The sequence below is a fragment of the Falco cherrug genome, chromosome 10 (assembly GCF_023634085.1).
Source record: "Falco cherrug isolate bFalChe1 chromosome 10, bFalChe1.pri, whole genome shotgun sequence".
In the NCBI taxonomy this organism is placed as follows: Eukaryota; Metazoa; Chordata; class Aves; order Falconiformes; family Falconidae; genus Falco; species Falco cherrug.
Genome location: NC_073706.1, coordinates 15,367,241 through 15,384,960, shown reverse-complemented (window position 1 = coordinate 15,384,960; position 17,720 = coordinate 15,367,241). Strand labels below are relative to the sequence as shown.

General features: G+C 46.6%; 1 protein-coding gene and 1 non-coding gene across 9 annotated transcripts in view; both read left to right on the top strand.

Moving 5' to 3' along the window:
- The first annotated feature begins 2,206 nt into the window (after window positions 1-2,206).
- Window positions 2,207-2,278, top strand: TRNAE-CUC (transfer RNA glutamic acid (anticodon CUC)). The gene has a single exon. It is a non-coding gene; the product is annotated as a tRNA-Glu (tRNA).
- A 148-nt stretch (window positions 2,279-2,426) lies between these two features.
- DNAJC5 (DnaJ heat shock protein family (Hsp40) member C5) overlaps window positions 2,427-17,720 on the top strand; it is a 32,852-nt gene continuing 17,558 nt past the window's right edge. For 2 of the 8 annotated variants that reach the window (XM_055722239.1, XM_055722240.1), the window contains exons 1-2: window positions 2,427-2,604; window positions 11,762-11,862. The gene's annotated coding sequence lies outside the window, so the exon portion shown is untranslated. Of the gene's footprint in view, window positions 2,605-11,761; window positions 11,863-13,025; window positions 13,187-14,208; window positions 14,293-17,720 lie in introns of those variants that run through there. The other 6 variants (XM_055722237.1, XM_055722238.1, XM_027813507.2 and 3 more) reach the window with 4 other exon arrangements.

The following is a 17,720-nucleotide window of genomic DNA, read 5'->3' as shown; positions in this document are numbered from 1 at the left end:
CAGCCGGTCCCACTGCTGGCCTCGGCTGCCACGGCAGTGGGCAGGGCTGGGTGGGCTGGAGGGATAATTTAGGTCCGTAACTGGGTGAGCACCCGGCAAACAGGAGATTCACTGGGGGAGGGAGAGCAGCTGGTGCTCCTGAGGGAGCCTGAAGCCATGTTTTGGGGTGTGCTGGCACATGGGAGACTCAGCAGTCAACACTGTCCCCAGGCAGCAAGCACCCAGGGACAGGCTCACCCTCGTGGCTTGAAATGAAAATCTCCCGGAGGATTGTGATGTTTGTCTCCTGCCCATGAGGGAGAGGATGGGAGCCCTCATCCCAGCAAAGCACCAACCCTTCGCTCCTGCATCACTGGGAGTTTCCGCAGCCCCAAAGCGTGAGGTGCTGTGCGGCAGCGGGGAAGCACAGCATCCCGCACCCTCGCTCTTGGTTTGTGTGCTGGAATCGCCTGGCTTGGAAAGGAGAGTTTGGGAAAAGTCCAGTGCAGGGCACTGGAATTCCTGAACCGTCAAAAAGAAACCTGCATTGCTTTACAGGAGAGGGTGAGCACCCATAACCGAAGGTGGGACAGCCCAGGCAGAGGAGCGTGAGGTGCGGGGGCTTCATCAGGAGAGGAGAAGGTGGGGGGAAGCTGGATCCCTCCATCCCATAATGTGCGAACAAGCAGATAAACAGCAGAATCGAAAAGTAACTAATTGCAAAACGCTCTAAGGAGCCGCTTTTCCCTTCTGGCATCGTGTCCTGACCCTCTGCCGAAGTGTTTCTTAAGGAATTTGACATCTGTCTCGTGAGCGGGGTTGCACAAGGGCTCCAGCAGCCGGGAGCCTCTGCTGGTCTCTGGCCAGCGGGCAGTAGCTGGAGGCAAACACTGGCCCAGGGCTCCCAGCCGGGGCCCACTCGCTGTGTGCCTGTGGGTGCTGGGGTGGGTTCAGCACCTCTTCTTGGGTGCAGGCTCTGTGCGAGGTGATGCTGGGCAGCCCTGCGTGTAGCCGGTGTTTGGGGAGGGGAGAGGTACTGGCATCATCCAGAGCATTGGGGCTGGGCTGGGGACAGGGACTGGGCAGCTGCTGAGGGAAGCTGGGCTGGAGCGAGGAGAGGGCACAGGCGTGTGATTAATGGCGATGACTCCATTGGTAAATGGGAATCATCATCCTTCTCGTCTTTAAAACATGAGTCAGAGGCAGCAGCCGGGAAAGGCCGTTAGCACTGTGCAGGGAGGTCACAGCAGCGGGGCCATGCTGTGTGGTGGCAGGGGGGGCCGGGGCAAGCGGTGGTGCCCAGGCATCGTCCCCACACCAGCACTGGGGCCACTCACTCCGGGATGTGCTGGGTGGGGGGAAGGTGGGCTTTCAGCAACGGTGGGAAACAGCATCATTCCCCAGGGAGCAGCCAGGAGTGCCAGGAAACTTGAGCAACTGGGCAAACCATTCCCGCACGAGTTTAAACCTCCCAGTTTTCCTCTAACTCGAAGTGCTCGTTTGTCCACGACGAGGCACCGGCTGAGCCCCGAGCTGGGGGGGCAGCCCGTGTGGGGCGCGCAGGCGGGGGCAGCACCCCGAGGGGCAGCGCGGGTGGTGGAGGTGCTGCACGAACCTGACGTGAACCTGGTCTGTGTGCCAGAGCGCGGGGAGCCGGGCAGCCCCCCGGGGCTGCAGCCCCAAGGTGACCAGCTGGGCCTTGTCCCTCGCCCCGCTGCAGCCGTGTCACAACTCCTTTGTCACAGCCCCTGTGCCGTAGCCCCCAGCCCTGCCACAGCCCCCGAGTCACAGCCCCTGGCTCTGCCACAGCCCCTGGCTCTGCCACAGCCCTCCTGCCACAGCCCCCAAGTCACAGCCCCCGTGTCACATCCCCTGGTCCTGCCACAGCTCCCGTGTCACAGCCCCTGTGCCTTAGCCCCCCACCCTGCCACAGCCCCCATGTCACAGCTCCTGTGTCACAGCCCCCGGCCCTGCCATAGCCCCCGTGTCACAGCCCTTGTGTCACAGCCCCTGTGTCATAGTCCCCAGCCCTGCCACAGCCCCCGAGTCACAGCCCCCGTGTCACAGCCCCCGTGTCACAGCGCCCGGCTCTGCTGCAGCCTCTGTGTCACAGCACTCAACCTCCGTTTTGCAGCCCCTGGCTCCGCAGTCCCCAGCCCCGCCGCTTCCCCGGCTCACCCCCGCCGGCAGAGCACGAAGTGCGGCGGGCGAAAACTGCTCTCATCGCTCCCTGGTGGTCTAGTGGTTAGGATTCGGCGCTCTCACCGCCGCGGCCCGGGTTCGATTCCCGGTCAGGGAAGCTCTCTTTTTGCCGCGCTCTGCCCGCTTTTCCGCCGTTCCCGCCCCCGCCCAGCCGGGGCTCCCCCCACGCCCCCCCCAGCCACGCAGGACGCGCTGCGGCCGCGGCCCGCGGCGGTGGGGGCGCTGCGTGCGGCCTGCGCAGGCGCGGCCTGGCCCCTCCCCTGCCCGCCGTCGGCGTCGCCGGGTCCCGCTCGGTGTCTGGCGGCGGCGGCGGCGAGGGACCGCGCCGGGACCGGGGCCCGCTCGACGTCGGGAGGAGCCGCCCGCGCCCAGGGGCCGCCCCCGCCCGGGGCTGCCCGGCCCCCGCCCGCCCGCGGGGCGCAGGTGAGCGCGGCGGCGGGGCTGGGCCTCGGCGGGCCCGGCCCCGCGGGTGGAGGCCAAGATGGAGCTGGTGCCGCCGCCGGCGGGGGGGGCGCCGGGGGCGGGTCGGGGCGCGGAGGAGGAGGAGGAGAAGGGGGCCGGGGGGACGCGCTGCCCCGGAGGGGCTGGGGGTCCCCGCCTGGCAGGGCACGGTGCCCCCCGGGACCCTCCGCCGCGGGGGGGCGGCCCGGCCCCCTCCCACCGCCCACGGGCGCCTTCCCGCGGGGCTGCGGGCTGTGAGCGGGGGGAGGGGAACACCCGACCCCCTGACCCCCCGACCCCCCCCCCCCAGGGCCTGGGAAGGTGGATTCTAAATGAAAGTCATTGGCGTTGGTGCGAGCTGCGGCTCGCCGGCAGCGCTGGGGGCACCTGGGTTGGCTTTCCCCCCTTCCCTTTCCTTACATTGTTCTGCTTAATTTAAAAAAAAAAAAAAATCAATTTGTAACTGCTCAGATTATGATGTGCTTAATGAATGACGTATTAGCAGTGGGAAGTAAATCCAGCCTTTCCAATGAGAAACTTGCACCGGCAGCATAATTCCAGCATAATTCCATGGGTTTGTGCCGTCTCCCTGGATCTGGCATTAAGGATGCGGGTTAGGTAGTTCTGGGGGGGATGCAGGGAGGGGGGATGCAGGTGAGGGGGATGCAGGGAGGGGGGATGCAGCGGGACCGAATGCAGGCGGCCGGAGCACGGATCCCCGCTAACGCCTCGCTCTTGCTTTGTGCCTGCCCAGCACCTTGGTGCTGTGCACGCAGCGACACGCTGCTGCTGCCTGTATCGCTGGAGCATGTTCCCCGGTGGAGCCCTGTTTCCCCCGGAGAGCAAGGTGAAGCCAGCCGTGCCCAGCGTTTCTATCTTTCCTAGGTTTGCTTTTCTCAGGGTATTCATTTTCCTGCGTGGTAAGATGCTGTTGGCAGGGCTGTGTGTGCTTAATAGTCTCTCTCCTGCGGTAAAGCGTAAAAATCCAGCATAAATTCGGCACATCATCTTGCAGCAGTATGGAATAATACATAATACAGCTCTCCCGGCTGATGGCTGCCTGATGCCCCCGTGCTAGCTTAGCTTAACGAGATGGGGATGTTATATCTGTGCTTAAATACCGTATTAGTTTGCTGCTGTTGAAGCACAAACTCACAGGCCGCAGTCGCCGTGGCTGGCCGCTGGTGATTCACCTGTTCGGTTGGGTAAATTGAGCCATCGGAACTCCACACATCGGAAAAGGATTTCCCTTTGGAATGCGTCAGGGTCGTACCTGTTCTAATTCTTCACTAGTAGCAGCCACCTTTAAGTGGAATTCATCATTTTCACCACAATCTCAGTAGAGGCATTTCCAAATTCTAAGGCGTCAGTCGGTTTCAGGCTGCCGAGGATCAGCGTTTGCATTTTGGTTTGCTTTTGTTAGAAAATGAGAGTTCTAATCTGACTAAGAGATCCTGAGAAATAGATGCCAAATTCATCTGCATTAATGAACTAGCTCTAATAATTCAAGTACGCTGTGCTCTGGGAGGGAGAAGCAAAAACTGGAGTGGAAGAGAAACTGACTTTAATATATAGAGCGTAGGATGAAAAGGAGTTTATTTTTATTGAGCAGCTTCCTGTGGTTTTCTGCTGGTGCTCTAAGGACTTTGGAGAAAGTTGTCACGATGCTGGCTGTGTGGGTTCTTGCTTTGTGGATAACCCCCAGTTTAGAGAGGAGACTTTCATTCAAACAGCTTTTTATAAGCATATGTAAATGCTTCTTTCCCTCCCTGCTTTATTTCATTTTGGTGATTGTCCGTGGCATTTAAATGAAAGGGGAGGTGCTGCAATGTGGTCATTTTCCTCCTAAATTTTTGATGGATTGATAAATTGCAGGCTGTAGCGCCAAAGTGAAAACAAAGTAGAGATTGTTCAAACTCACAGGGTAGCTGCTGTGTGCCGTATTAACTGTCTTCTACCAGTGAGCATCTGTAAAAAGTAATGTCTTTGTATCGTGCCTTGTCCCGTAGCGCAGACCTGATACCTGTGTTGATTATTTTGGAGGAGTATAAAGGCTCTTTCAGCCTTTCCTGCGTGCGAAGTGATGCGCCGGCCGGCCGGTTAGTAGCACGCCATGTTTTGCTGCTGGATCATGGTGTGATGGGGTGGTGTGCTTGGTGGCAGAGGTGGCACTGTCACCGACCTGACCTCAGTCATCACACTGCCCAGGGTGGTCGGAACCTGCCGGAGACTTGGTCTGCAGCGGGTGGTCGGAGCAGGGATCAAAATCCAGCTGCGATATGGACAGGCTTTTCTTACTGTGCCACGGGAAGGCATCGGGCACGTCAGCGGTGGCGTTTGGATCTTCACACTTAAGAAAAAATCGGGCAGTGCCAGAATGTGACTTGGGAACCTAACAGCAGGGATGCTGATTTGAGACCGTTGGCCTCGTTAGCAGGTTATGCTGTTGGGGAGCTGGTGGTCAGCAATGATGCTGTTGGTCATCGTATTTCTACTCTTTATGAGCTTCAAGAAGGATTTTTATCTGTGTTTAAGTATCTTGACAGTGGATACTAATGGAGGCCTAACTGGATTGCTTAAGAAATCATGTTTTAGCTTAAATGTAAAAGTTGCTGATAGGACGTTTTTTTTTTAAAAAAAAATCTATGAATTCAATTGCCAGACTCATCCTCTCTGGGAAAGTGGGCACAATTTCAGACTGGGGGGTGGTTCTGCAAATCCCCACTGTTCATTGAATGACTTGACGTACAATAACAACGCTCTACCTGGCCTGTTTCCCTCTTTTGATCCATTTGCCAGCACCTTCTCTTTTTTTAAGTATCGTTAATGTTAATAACCAGATCAAAATATTTTAATACTTTTTTCAGTCTGGGAAGGGAAGGGGTTGGCAGAACTTTTCTGCAAAGCTTATACGTAGGACTGAGCACTCGTGTCCTCCCCGGAATGTGCAAAACGGCATCTGCCAGCATTTTCACTGCTCTCCGGTCACACACACGTAAGTATGGGGAGTAATTTAAGGTGATTTTTGTACACTGACTGATTTCCTTCACAGTCTGATCTAGAGCCGTGCAAGTCCTCCTTGTTTGGCTTTGCTCTTTGCAGTTCTAGCTGGGGCTCTGCTGCAGCTCTGCTCACAGCCTCCCTTCTCCAGGTTCACCTGCCGAGGTAGGAGATGAAGTGGCACTAGGGAGGGAGGATTGCCTCCGCTGGGGAAGATGTGGCTCTCCTGTTGCTCCCCACTGGTCTGAGGAAAAGGCATTTTCAAGGAGCGGGTGCGTGCAGGTTGGCCAGCCACTTGGTGTCCGTGAGGTGACCCCCAACCTATAAGCAGATGGCACCGAGGGCTGCAGTGGCCAGTCCACGCTCTCAGGAAATGGTTGTGTGGCCACCCGTGCCATAAGGCAGATGGGTCGTGGCAAAATGCAGAGGGAGGGATGAGGAACGTGGCTGATGCTGAGGACCAAAGTGGTGCATTGCGCTATTATTTTATTTTTACGTGAAAAAGTTATTTTCCTTGTACTCCAATAATTGAAGTAATTTGAATTAAGCAATATTGGTTTAGAAGTGTCTATGTAAATATTTTTTGCATATTTAACTCTAGCTACCTGTGCTGGCCACTCAAAGCTGTTCCACGCATTCAGGGTGACATGGTGACTGACTGGACGTGTGCACAGGAAAAGACTTGGATGACGAGGAGGAACTGGAGTGATCATCGTGCACCTGGCCAGCTTTTGCTGTCAGCAGGTTGCCAGTGCTTACAGTCCCTCAATAGCTGTTTGGGAATTCTTACCCTGGTTTTAATGTGGTTTTTATTCTTAGGGGTTTGTTACTATGTTAACTACTATGTCTTGATGCTGGTTGGTTAACCAGTGACCGCTTTTAATCTTGAAAGACAGGAGTTTGAATGGTGCTATACCTTAAGATTTACCTAGAAGTTCAGTTAAAGTGTTTTCTTAATAAAAACATACAAAGCACAGTTGCTAGAAAGTACGTGGTTTAGCTTCAGATGCGCTTTGGTTCCTATTTCAGGCAGTGTAAACTGATACCAAAGAGCTGCACTCCAGAACAAAAGTGCCTCAAAAGATTGTTTGAGTATTTTTAATGAAGTGATGGTAGCTACCAAAAAAGTAAAAGAATAATTTTTGTGTGCATGGAATAGCTAAATAATAATAATTATTGGTGTTAGATTGCAGGGGGTTTAGTGTGTTGCTAATGTGTAGTTTTTTCTTGGAAGAACGTGAGTAAGATGACTTGAGCATCCACTCACATTGCTTCTGTCCTGGCAACTTCTCCTTATTGCACTTACCTTGTATCTGCATTGCACTAAAATGTGCCTTCTTCAAGTCCTTTTCTGCCTTCTTCAGTAGTGCTGAAACACTTTCAGTGCCAGCACGTTGTAGGGCCAACTGTACAATTTCAGGGTGGTTTTCTTCCAGGTGCAGGTTTTTTATCCTTTTGTGTGTGCAGTGATAGAAGGAAATGGAAGGCGCGTGGTGCGCAGCAGTGCTCCTGTGCAAATGGAACGAGTCTTCTTGGCCCAAGTTAACTTAAATCAGCAGCTGCTATGTCCTCTTTCATCATCTGGTCAAGGATTTTGTGATGAGAATAGGATTTTTCCCATGAAAAATACTTTTTTACTTTCTTCTTTTTAATATACTTCAGTACTGTGATCTAAACTTTTGTTAGGTGAATGGTTGAACAAAACAAACGCAGTGGCATTCAGTTACTTGCTACCAAAGCACCACAAATTAATCTCTTTTTTTAATTTAATTATTCTTGTGATGTGATACAAGTATGCTTTCATTAACTGGTGTTTATGTGATGGTCTGGTTGCTTCTGACAGATGAATGAGGCAAGTGAGTAGTTCTGTAGATGTGATTGCAACGACAGGCAGTACCTCGTAGCAGTGGGGAGAAGCTGATAGAAGAGCACAAACCAGAGATCCAGGCAGCACCCCACACTTCCCCCCACTTGCCTTCCAGGCTTCCTCTTCCCTCCAAGAATATGTATTTATATATCTCTTAAGAACTGTTTTTTAACTGCTTGCTCTAGGAACACTGACTTACACCATCCTGCTTTTGCTTTTGTCACACGGGACTTCCCAGTCCTGACCAGGTTGCATCTGTGTCTTACTTAAGTTGTGCTACGTTGCGGTGGTAGGGATCCCGGAGCGTTTGTGGCTTTTAAAGAACAATCTGTAGAAAAAGTGAATGTATGGGACCTATAGGTTGATAACGTTTTGCAGCGCAGATAGAAAAAGCCCAAAGTTTGCTGATGTCATTGCAGTAGCCATCTACGCAGTTACAAAATTAGGAACTCGCATAGGTTTTCTGTTTGCTTTTCCCCTTTTATGTCTAAATTTTTGGCTGTATTTCAGATGAAAATATTCTTTTCCCTTCCATCTGTCATTACATATTTTATGTCTTAGCAGGATTTTCTGTTACTGTGATGGTAATATCTTAGCAATTTTATTTATGCTCAGAAATAGTTTGTAATTTAGTGTCTCGGTTCCAGTGTGTGGTGCGTAGCACAGGCCACCTCCTAAACTGGGTCAGTCATTACAGAATTTTCCTTAGGAATCTTGTGGCATGAGGATTTAGGGACACTTACTGGAAAAACATAATGAGGTTTAAAGCTGCTTGTAGAGAGGAGAAGGACTATGGGAGCCCAGCTCCAAGGGTGTTTGTGGGCAGTTACCAGTGCCAGTGTCTGCAGTATTCTTGAACGTGCAGGTGCAGGCTATTTATCCTACCAGACAAGGTTGCATCAAGTGAGATGTTTACAATTTCAGCTTGCATCTAGCATTCCTTGATGGTATGCAATTGCAGGAATTTATTTAAAAATGTGTTGAGAGATGTCTTAATTTTTCTGTGCTTCCCTGTAGGTCAGCAGGGAGGTTGGTGGTCCTGCTTCTCATGTTTAGAACTAAGAGAACGGGGGATCAGGGGAAAAAAATGAGCCACGTTAGGATCTTGTTCAGATACTGGAGCGTGGCACTGTGTCTTTGGGAGACATGTGATGTTGTGATACAAGTGGGTAGAAGGGGAATAAAATTAATTGAGTGTTCGTGTGCTTTTGCAAAGGGCATGTGGGATCCTTGTGAAATCGTCTGGTATCTGCACAGGGAATTGAAGCAGTGCTTTTCCTTTTTCTTTCTTTTTTTTGTTGTTTGTTAAAAGTTCTGCTCTAGTTCAGCTCCATCAGGGACTGGAGTTACCCTGATGCAGTTCCAGGTCAGGCTGATAACTGCTTTGGTTCGAAGCAGGCTGATCCCACATACCTCACCTGACTTAAGTACGTGATGCCTGGGGCCGGGCGCCTCGCCGCGTGCTGTGAGCTCTGGAAGGGGGTGAGATGTTGAGTGGTTCGTGGGACCTCGGTGGGAGCAGACGCCTATTTCTTTTCCCTCTTCACCTGCATGGTTTAGCTTTCGCTGCTTCTAGATCCTGTGTTCTTCCCCGTGGCGCTGGCATCTCCTCACCTGCTCCTCCCTGAGCGGAAGGGAATGGACCATGAAACTGTTGGGTGCCTCCAGTGACCTGTGTCTCGGAAGCCATAACCAGCCAGATTTCCTGTTCTAAATTGTGTTAAAAAAAACCAGATTCAGTTTCTGTTCAGAGCAGTGAATTGATTTAAGTTCCAGGTTATTTCTGCGTTGCTGTTCTCTGTGAACTTACTATTTTCCATCTCATAAGTAACAAGCTCCATTGCGGAGGGATGCTGCTTCTCTGCATGTGCACGGTTCTGATGTGTGTCTTGAGGAATTACTCTGGTCTGAGTGGTGAAAGAAAAATAGGGTATGAACCATGTGGGTTTTTAAAGAAAATTTCTTTTATTGTCATTGGGGTTTGGTTTGAGGGATCACTTGTCAGTCAGTCATTCTTTTGAAGGCCCTAACATTAGTGCTGGGAAATAACGTTCTTGCTTTGAGTAGACCATTTTTGTCTCCAAGGAAAATAAATGCATAGCGAACAGAATTATTTTGTCTCAATGGTAATTAGTGAAAATACTTATCTTCCTTAATAACTGTCTCGCTCTTTTTTTTCCTGCAAAGCTCCCAATTCCCATACACGCTCGCTTCATTCTTGTTGCACTTTTAAAAGTTACTTTGGCACAACATTTGCTATTGGCAATTAACTTGGGGAAACCAGGCAAGCAGAGTTAATCAAAAGGTGTTTGGAAGGTGCATAGTTATAATTTCTAAAGCATACCTTGCTATTTCACCGAGTGGTTTGGATAGCAGGGACAACAATCAACATGGCTTTATTTTTTATTACTGGTCCTAGATGGAATATAAGTTGAGTGAAGTATCTTGGATGAGGAAACCCCAGCATCTTCCATAGTTGTCCTCTAACGTGCAACTCCTTCCCCAGGTTTCCTGCATCTTAAAATCATGTTTCTTCCAGTGACTTTTCTGTTGACGTCTTCTGTATGAAGCCCAGTTAGTCCATCTAGTCTAAAAGTTTTCTCTCTATGATGACTTTCACTCTTCCTTCCTTGCTGTTTTGAGGCTGTTTAAATGCGTAGACATATAAAATATCATTTAAAAATAACCCTAAACGAGGAAAAGTGCTATTTTGTGACTATTTCTGTTTCTGCTAAGGATCTTCAGGGTGGCGTACTCTTGTTTTGGGGAATGTGCGTAAGAATAACACGGGTTTAACATCGCATTGACAGCGTCACATCATGTCTACAGGCAGACTGAAGAGACATCTGTCATGGCCTGGTGTTGGTTGAGATCAGAGAGAGTAATAAAAGTGTCACAGTCACAAAACCCAAGAGTTTTCTGGCTTTGTTCTGGGTTACTACTTTAGGAGGGAAAAAAGACTAAATATGATAATTCTACACACTGAAACGACAAGGCATGTGCATTGGGAATGGCAGGGATTAAATGATGCATCGATATAATAGTGGCCTTCTCAGAGTCCTCTGAAGTGTGATGCCAGCCCAAAAACGTAGTTTATAAAATCCATATGTGGTTAGATGTTCTATTTCTTATCCCAGTAATAACGTTAGAAACCTCTGTTGTAATTAAAGTCTGGGACATGGTATTTCCTTAAGTGCCAGGTTTGCAACCAAGTCTGGGGTCTGAAATTCAAGCTGTGGCTTTTCTTGTAATCGCTGGTGAGTTAGTGGGAAAGCCAGTAGGACTAACACTGTTTTCAGTTGCGTTGCTGCCTTATTTCTATATTGTGGGCTGCCTTTTTTTCTTTTTTTTTTTTTTTCTTTTTTTGTGTTAAGCAGCCACGAAATACCTTTGCCAGATTGAACAGCAGAACTGAGGACACACTTCGTCATGCCGTTTGCAGGTTAGATGTGTGCAGAGAGAATGGTGGAAATAAACTAGTATAAAATAGATCTTTTTGGTGGTGAAACCACACTATTGTTAGAAGAGGCCAAAGAGTTTTATCTCCTGTGAGAAAATAGTGGTTTAAATTAAAACCACTTTTAATCGAGCCCTGTGATTTGTTCGGATGTTTCTAGCCAAATGAGCTGGGTGGAGATGATGTATTGAGCACCTCATGATCCAGACAGACACGAGCACACGAGTTCTATACTGGTTGATATAGTCTGAGCATATATGAGGATATAGCTCCATTAGCAGTGCGTTCACAGCGTCGTCGTTCAGTGCCATGAAAACTTTAGGTTGCTGGGGAATAACTGTCATCTGTCCCCAGGTGTGTTGTGCTTGGTTTGCTGTGTGTGTGCCTGGGGACGTGGGCTCTGTTGTAGCCAACCTGAGAAGAAACAAAAGTCCTTGCCCTGAATTCATGCCCCTCCGGCATTGCTCAGTCTTCAGAAGAAAAGGAATTTTGTGGTGTTTTCCTGCCTAAACAACAAATAAAAATTTGAGTGGTAGAAGCTGTGCTGGGCAGTTCAGATTTTATCGTGAAAATCTTAACTGCTTTTACGGGTCTAAGTGCCCATTGCTGGGGCTTTGCATGAGGCAGGGACGAAGCTCAGCACCTCCTGCCTCTCAAACCATTTTCTGCAATGTCTGACACAGCCAGTGGGGACGGATCTGTGGGGTGACGGTGACCTAAGGATGTCTTGCATGTAAAAAATATATATACATGCTTCTTGTTTGTAGCCATTAGTTTAGCAAATCTGTGTTTTTGACCTGCTGTTTCACTTGCAGTTTTTTCAGGTCTGTTCTCCCCCTTCCGTGGTTGATAGTTCCCATCTCCAGGACGGAGAGCTTGAAGGTGCTGGGGCAGTGTTGGCCTTCATTCGGATGAGGTTGGCCGTGGAATTATTTTTAATTTTTTTTTACGATTTCTCTGTCAGTTGGCAAATTGACTTCTGGGCAGATGTTCCCTGGGGGGCTGGAGGTGGGCTGCTTGGGGGGGCTGGGCTGCTTGGCGGGGTGCTCACCCCCTCATACGGTGTTCAGGGGGGTTGTGTCCAGACTGTGTAATTTGCAACTGGGGGACCACTTATTCCTGGTGATGTGTGTGGTGGTTTTGTTTGAGTTTTTTGGGTATGTTGTTTGTTTTTTTTTTTCTTTCTCTTTTTATCCTTTTTTTTCTTTTTTCCTTTTTTCTCCTTTTATTTTTTTCTTTTTCGTTTCTTTTTTTTTTCCTTTTTTTTTTTTTTTTTTGAGGTTTACCTGGCTGGTGGCAGGCAGTACTCGTGTCAGTATTGCAGCTTGCTCCCGCCGCTTCAGTTCATGCATAGTCTTGTGATTCTAGGATGGAAAAGAGCATGCATTTTATTGCATTGATTGGGGTGATTATGATTTTAATCAGTAGTTTCTCGAAAGCAGTGGTTTTGGGGGTGTCTTTTTAGCGAAAATGTTATTTTCAAACTTAAAACATATTTTACACCACCAGTTGCTCCGTCTTGGCACATTTTTCTCAGCGGCAGGGCTGCGGGAGCCACTGTCTGTTGTGTTTGTGATGTGTGGCACAGGGAACGGTGACAATTGGTGCCCACCGGCCACCGGGTCGTTATCAAAACTCATTATTTATCGGTATGCAGGCGCCCTTGCTGGGCATGGGGGTTGATCCCCAGCACAGCTCCTCTCATTGCTGCTGGCGCTGCCGGGAAGCAGCGTTGGGAAAGGACAAGGAGTAGTGGTTTGGTTTTGGTTGGTTTTTTTTGTTTGGTCGGTTTTTAGTTTTTGTTTTGTTTTGGGTTTTTTTTTTGTTGTTGTTTTTTAACATTTTTGTTAGTATTCAATCTTACCTGGAAAGGCAAATCCGTTGCGCTGGTTTTGCCCTTTTTTTCTTTATAATCTAATAAATAAGGCTTGAAATGTGTGTTAGAAGCCCATGTTTTCTGTTTTTTATGGGAGGAAATGAAAATGTTATTTTTCTGGCAGTTTCTGTGAGGAAGTGAAATAATGAAACAGTGACGTCTCTTCCCCACTCCTCACAAAAAACTGGGGAAACACAGTTGAGCAATTAGAAGAAAGGATTTTTAGCTATGCTTAAGTTTTAAACTTTGCAAAAGAAAAAAATCTTTGGAGCTAAAGCCTTCATGACTTAACTGAGCGGATGCAAGTGCTGCTTGAATAATTGTGCATCGTCTTGGGCTGGGAGGACCCGATCACATACATGAGGTAAAAGTAAATCAGGGGAAAAAGAATGCTTTTCTGCCTGTAATATTAAATAAATAAGCTTATTTTTAGAGTAAAATCTTGTAGACTACTGAAGACTACTCTGTGGAATAGAGAGAAGGGTTCAGACGTTGCAGGGACAGTTCCGCTGGGTGCCGGGTGGTCCTATAAAGCCATTTTTGCTTTCCTGAGCTGGGTGCTTGGTAGGTGCTTGTTTCTAGAAACTTGGCTTTATAAATTCTGCTGCTCAGTTCTGCTCATTTTGCTTTTTTATTCATAACTTTTTAAGAGGAAGATTTGTGTGCTTGGTGAGGGAAAAGATAGCTGTTAAAGAGCTGCGTGGCAGAGATGAATAACCTGAAAACACATGGTTTCTCCAAGGGAAACACCAGACCTGATCATTTTAGATCAGGTTGAATATATACATGAGTTACCTTCTGCTGTTGGTACGAACTGGTCTTCGTTTTTGGTTTTTTACCCATTAAAAAAATAAACTATCCACTTGAAAGTCATTAACAAAGACGTTCATGACTGAAACTGCCAAGAGTGTTTATTTGACAACAAAGCTATTCCAGTAATGACGTAGTGTAAAAGAATTTTGCTCTTTGTAAATTTTTTTGCAATTTGTAAAACCATACTTCTACGTTATTTAATTTTTTTTTTGGGGGGGGAGACCCCATTATTTACCTTCTCATCTGCCTCCACATTTGATAGCAGAAGAAGATAGGATTTTTTTTCGCCCCTCCATCTCCTGCTACTGTGTACAAGTGCAGAGGGTAGTCTTCCCCTGCCCGTCCAGTTTAATTTCTGGTAAATCTCTTTGCCAACCAACTTGTAACGTGAAGGATGTGTTTAGGTCTGGGAAGATCATTGCACCGTTTCTTTTGCCTCTCAGACTGCTGACACGGCTGTGTTAGATGTACTCTGTAACCTGTATTTGTCCCTTCTTTTCGACCAGGCAGATGCCTGTGCTGCAGCAAGGCGCCGTAGCCTGGTGCTAAAGCTGCTGTGCGTTCCTCTGTGTTTATTGTACAGTTACTGTCCCTGCTGCAGAGGACTCGTCCCTACCTACCCAGAGTGGCAAAGCATTTGGGGCAGGCTGTCCAGAGGTCGGTGGTTGCATTTTGACGATTGATCTAAATGCTGATACTTTTTGTCATTTTTTTTGTTCTTGTTGTTTAAAAGCCTTTAGTTGCCTTCCTTACAGGTGTGGTATAATAGTATAAATCCCATTTTTATGTGCGTAAACCAATCTGTTTGTTCAGGACTTTTTCTATATTTTAAAGGTTTAATACTTTGACTATGTTGCTATAGCCATTAACAACAATTATTTTTTATTGATACGGTTTATTCAACCTGCCTAGCGCAAATGGCGCTGCGCCTTGCACTGCTGCATTTGAAGAAGTTAAAGATCCTTCTCTAGAAGAAATAAGTGGCATCAGTGTCACACTACCTGCAACTGAACGTTGTGGGGTTTCTGATTTGTTCTAGTGAACTTGCATGCTAGTTACAGCGATGCAAACACTGCATGGATTTATATAGAGAAAGAATTAAGAGTAATAATGAGGCAAGCAAACAAACTACTGATTTTTCATAAATTTTTAAATAGCTGAGTAAATAGATGTAGGGTTTTTTCACAGCTATATGCTGTTTGTGACACTTGCACTTTGCCATATAAGCTACCGTAATGCCATAAACAATAATTTAATTTTGCTGAAGGATTTACGTAGAGCCATGAAATCCTAAGTAGGGAATCCGTTCAAAAAGCCAGGGTTTTAGAGAGGTACTCCTGTAGCTGAGGAGAGAGGATAGAAAATGTGAATCTAATACTTTCCTCACCCCCCCATATTGAATAACTTCTTTAGTAGGTTTGAATCTTACTCTTATATAGGGTACAAGGTCACAAGTCTTTATAACAGGTTGGTCAATCAGACTTAAATGGCTAAATTTTAATCTGCTAAGCTTATTAGAGAAACAACACTTGTATCCCTGTAGTTAAGTTTCTCACAAGTTTCAGTGTAACCTCTCTTTTGGTTGTTAATGATGCATGTTGCATCAATTTAGGCTTGAATTTAGCAGAGAAGTTGTGTTGTCCTGGATTTAATCTATTTAAAAGCTCTGTGTTTCTATTTATAAAAAACAAATTCCTGCTTAAGAGAATTTAACGAAGATTTTAGCATTGCAGTCTTTCACTGTTGGAGACCTGTCTTCTGTTCCCAAGGCACATGAATTTGGCCATAGTAAGGTTCATTTTTTCTGCGTTTCAATTAATTCCCTGGATACTAGTTTAGCTTTACATCAGGGTTTATATGTTAAAACAGAATGTTTTTATTGATATCAAATTTCTCACATGACCTTTAGCAAAAGGCTGCAAACCGAATAGCAAAATTTAGCTAAAAGGCTTTTGTGCTGCAGTATTAAAAAAGAAAAAAGCAAGCAACATCAAAACACTCACTCTTGGATGCTTTAATGAGATAGTAAATGTTAGTGCTTCAATTAATAGCTTAAAAATTCCTATTTCAAGACAGCTAGGGGAATGTTCATGAAGAGTGCTTCAAAATAGTAGTCGTCTGAGTGCACTCATTAGCCAGTTTGCTTTACCTTCAGCCCTTTCACATCATTTTTCCAGTGATATATTTTGCAAGTGATGTGAGCAAGTAAGGATGTGAAAGTAAAGACTTGGGACTTTGTTTTGTCTATTGATATTTTTTTTATTTGCCTTAATTGCAGCATTATTTCTTTAAGTACTTGATAACTATGATATAGCTCATGTACATGATAGAGATGGATTATGAAGCAAGGTATCCTAGAGATATTTTTTGTTAACAACATACGGAGCAGGATGATGACAATTCTGTTAGCAGGATTGTTAAATAAAAATGGTTCTCCTGCATCTGTTGGAGGAGGTCAGGATGGACAGAAGAAAGATACATACTTTTTATCAAAAAGATCTGAGAATATGTCTGATTTCTGTAAGGAAAAAGGTAGTATATGTCTCTTGGTTAGAGGAAGAAAAGGTGCTGAGCACTATTTATGGTCGCAGTATATGGGGAAAATGCAATATTAGCTAAATGGGATTCAAGTTTGCAGGACAAAAGAGGTTGGAAGAGCTGGGTTTGGTATGAGCAAAATGCTGGTAAGAACAGGCAGACTTCCTGAGTGTATTTCTTCATTTGTGTTACAAAACTTACCACAAATTTAACGTGTTGTTGAATGTAGTTTGCATTTGTGTCACTTCGCTTGCTTTTTATCTTCATCATTCTTTAATCTTTTCTTATCTTCATATTTATGTATGTACTCTGTCTCTTTAACCAGTACTTATTCCCTTCCCCAGGTATTTTTTTCCTTTGACTTTTTGTGGGTTTTGGAACCAGGTAACATCTATAAATCTTAATTTTCAATGCTTCTGTTTCTTTTCTGGCATCTGTCCTTACATTTTCTCTCCTTTTGTTTGTGTTGTGAATATCATGTAATAAGGAGGGGAGATATTTACAAGTAATTATAAGCAGGGTATTATGTAGAGCTCTGGGTCAGTGGATCTGGCCTGCTGAATAATGAGATTGGATGGGTAGATCAAAACATTCCTGAGTCACTAAATTAGAATTGCCAGTCGCAATAGAAATTGCACGAGCAAAACCCCCAGAAGATGTGCTGCAGATGGCTGCTGTGCTGGCGGGGAGGATGCGGTGATGAAGAGATGATGTGAACTAGCTGGCGTGGGTTTCTCATCTATTTAGATTTTTATAAGTAGTAGTTTCCTTTGGAATTTATTTTCGTCTTGTTCAGTTATTTCCAGCTCTAAATCAGGCTTTGTGCGGCTAATGAAACTTTGTGTTGGGGTAGCTGGGAGACTGAGGAAAATATTGCTGCTTGCAGCCATGTTAAGATAAAAATACTTTTCTATATATTCTAAGTTCTGTACATTATTACCTATGTATGCTGTAAAGAATAGACTTTTTTTTCTGATGGAGTTTTGATGAGGCCTGAGCCAGAATCTTGTATTTGAACTATTCGAAGCTTCTATCCCCGCATCATTATATCTTTGTTTACTTCGTGATATGCCAAATGCTGACTTTAGCAGGATGGCTTATTTTGTCAGAGGTGAGCAAGTACAATCAAACCTCCAAAGTACATTTGGTCTTTGCTTTCTTGCCCTGTTTCTCTCACAGGTTTCCAGCTGTGTGCAGCGGTAAATGGAGCGCACTGGTGCTGTTTTCTCAGTTCATCAACATTTCTGAAACATCGGTTGCCTTTGAAAGGGAATTAGCGGTAATTTTAAAGATGGTCTTCATCTTGGTATGAAGGCAGAGATTACTATTGTTAGGGGGGAAAAATAAATGGCGGTGTGTCTGCTAGCTAGAGATTGAAGGAGAAGTTTTACAGTGAGCACAGGCACGACTGGCAGACGGGTCTGCGTGTGTCCCTCCTCGTCCCGGTGCACTGGGAGCCTGGGCTGGAATTCCGACTGCGAGCCCTGCTAATGCCCACGGCTTTCTGAGGATCGCTCTGGAAGTGTTCTTGGAGCTGTGCCTTTGTG